The 2,856-nt window shown below is 35.9% G+C and overlaps 1 non-coding gene across 1 annotated transcript; it reads left to right on the top strand.

Moving 5' to 3' along the window:
• The first annotated feature begins 568 nt into the window (after positions 1–568).
• On the top strand, positions 569–676 carry LOC130983340 (small nucleolar RNA R71). Its single transcript, XR_009087336.1, has one exon. It is a non-coding gene; the product is annotated as a small nucleolar RNA R71 (small nucleolar RNA).
• Positions 677–2,856: the final 2,180 nt, after the last annotated feature.

Below are 2,856 nucleotides of genomic sequence, written 5' to 3'. Positions count from 1 at the left end.
TATTCTGCTTAGAACTCTCTGTCTGTTGCTGAGAAGATGATGGAAAAGGCTTGCCATTGCTAAACCTATTTCTTCAACCATTATTATTATTGAAACCTTGTTGAGGTCTCTCTTGATTCTTCCATGAGAAATTTGGGTGATTTCTCCATGAAGAATTATAGGTGTTTCCATAGGGTTCTCCTAGGTAATTCACCTCTTCCATTGAAGGGTTCTCAGGATCATAGGCTTCTTTCTCAGATGAAGCTTCCTTAGTACTGCTTGGTGCATTTTGCATTCCAGACAGACTTTGAGAGATCAAATTGACTTGTTGAGTCAATATATTGTTCTGAGCCAGAATGGCATTCAGAGCATCGATCTCAAGAACTCCTTTCTTCTGATTAGTCCCATTGTTCACAGGATTCCTTTCAGAAGTGTACATGAATTGGTTATTTGCAACCATTTCAATTAGCTCTTGAGCCTATGTAGGCGTCTTCTTCAGATGAAGAGATCCTCCAGCAGAGCTATCCAAGGACATCTTAGATAGTTCAGAGAGACCATCATAGAAAATACCTATGATGCTCCATTCAGAAAGCATGTCAAAGGGACATTTTCTGATTAATTGTTTGTATCTTTCCCAAGCTTCATAGAGGGATTCTCCATCCTTCTGTCTGAAGGTTTGGACTTCCACTCTAAGCTTACTCCATCTTTGTGGTGGAAAGAACTTTGCCAAGAAGGCATTGACTAGCTTTTCCCAAGAGTCCAGGCTTTCTTTAGGTTGAGAGTCCAACCATATTCTAGCTCTGTCTCTTACAGCAAAAGGGAATAGCATCAGTCTATAGACCTCAGGGTCAACCCCATTAGTCTTGACTGTGTCACAGATTTGCAAGAATTTAGCTAAGAACTGATGAAGATCTTCCATTGGAAGTCCATGGAACTTGCAATTCTGTTGCATTAGAGAAACTAATTGAGGCTTAAGCTCAAAGTTGTTTGCTCCAATGGCAGGGATAGAGATGCTTCTCCCATAAAAATCAGGAGTAGGTGCAGTAAAGTCACCCAGCACCTTCCTTGCATTGTTTGCATTATTGTTGTTTTCGGCTGCCAGGTCTTCTTCTTCTTTGAAGAATTCGGTCAGGTCCTCTAAAGAGAGTTGTGCTTTGGCTTCTCTTAGCTCTCTTCAAGGTCCTTTCGGGTTCAGGGTCAGCTTCAACAAGAATGCCTTTGTCTCTGCTCCTGCTCATATGAAAGAGAAGAGAACAGAAAATGTGGAATCCTCTATGTCACAGTATAGAGATTCCTTGAGGTGTCAGAGGAAAAGAGAAATAGAAAAAGAAGGAGAAGAAGAATTCGAACTTTACTTAGATAGGTTCGAATTGTGCATTGAGAAGGAGTGGTACTCCATAAATAGAAGGATGTGAGAAGGAGGGAAGTAATTTTTGAAAAATTAATTAAAATATTTTGAAAACATTTTGAAAAACATTAATTGATTTCGAAAATAAAAGTGGAAAAGAAATCAAGTGATTTTTGAAAAAGATTTTTAAATTAGAAATAAAAAAGATTTGATTGAAAGCTATTTTGAAAAAGATGTGGTTAAGAAGATATGATGGTTTTAAAAAAATGTGATTGAAAAGATATGATTTGAAAACAATTTTAAAAAGATTTGATTTGAAAACAATTTTAAAAAAAAAGATTTGAAAACAATTTTAAAAAGATATGATTTTAAAAATTAATGACTTGCCTAACAAGAAAAGATATGATTCAAACATAAAACCTTCCTCTACAGAAAAGGCAAAAAATGTTCAATCAAATCATTAATTGTTAGTAAGTATCTTTGAAAAAGGAAAGAAATTGATTTTGAAAACATTTGATTGAAAAGATATGATTTGAAAAAGATTTGATTTTGAAAAACTTGAAAAAAAATTGATTTGAAAACAAAATCTTCCCCCTAGCACCATCCTGGCGTTAACGCCCAGAATGGTATCCATTCTGGCGTTTAACGCCCAAAAGCACCCTTTTGGGCGTTAAACGCCCAACCAGGTACCCTGGCTGGCGTTTAAACGCCAGTCTGCCTTCTTCACTGGGCATTTTCGAATGCCCAGCTTTTTTCTGTATAATTCCTCTGCAGTATGTTCTGAATCTTCAATTCTCTGTACTATTGACTTGAAAAGACACAAATTAAAAATATTTTTGGATTTTAATAATCAAAATGCAACAAGAATCAAATAAATGCATGCAAGACACCAAACTTAGCAGTTTGTATACTACTGACACTAATAAAAATGCATATGAGACACATAAACACTCAAGTCAAGAGAATTCAAAGATCAGAGTAAGAAATCATCAAGAATTACTTGAAGATCTTTAAGACACCATGAATGAATGCATGCAATTGACACCAAACTTAAGATGAGACACTAGACTCAAGCAAGATATATTTTTGGTTTTTATGATTTTCTAATAATTTTTTTTGTTTTTTTTTTTTCGAAATTGAGTGAAAAGGAAAATAAGGGTATCAAAATTCTTAGTGAGAATTCCAGGAATCATGCAATGTTAGTCTAAAGCTTTAGTCTAAAGGAATTAGACATAGCTAGCTAAGCTTCAGCAAGACATTGCATTCAAGAGCTAAATTGATGATGATCAATCAGCTTTGGTGATGATAAGAACATCACCTTGAAACACTAGAATTCATTCTTAAGAACTCTGAAGAAAAATAAATGCCGAATCTAAGCAACAAGATGAACCGTCAGTTGTCCATACACAAGAACAATCCCGGCAACGGCGCCAAAAAACTTGGTGCACGAAATTGTGATCACTACAACTTCGCACAACTAACCAGCAAGTGCACTGGGTCGTCCAAGTAATACCTTACGTGAGTAAGGG

The sequence above is a fragment of the Arachis stenosperma genome, chromosome 5 (assembly GCF_014773155.1).
Source record: "Arachis stenosperma cultivar V10309 chromosome 5, arast.V10309.gnm1.PFL2, whole genome shotgun sequence".
Classification (NCBI taxonomy): Eukaryota; Viridiplantae; Streptophyta; class Magnoliopsida; order Fabales; family Fabaceae; genus Arachis; species Arachis stenosperma.
This window is presented reverse-complemented; position numbering and strand designations above follow the sequence as displayed.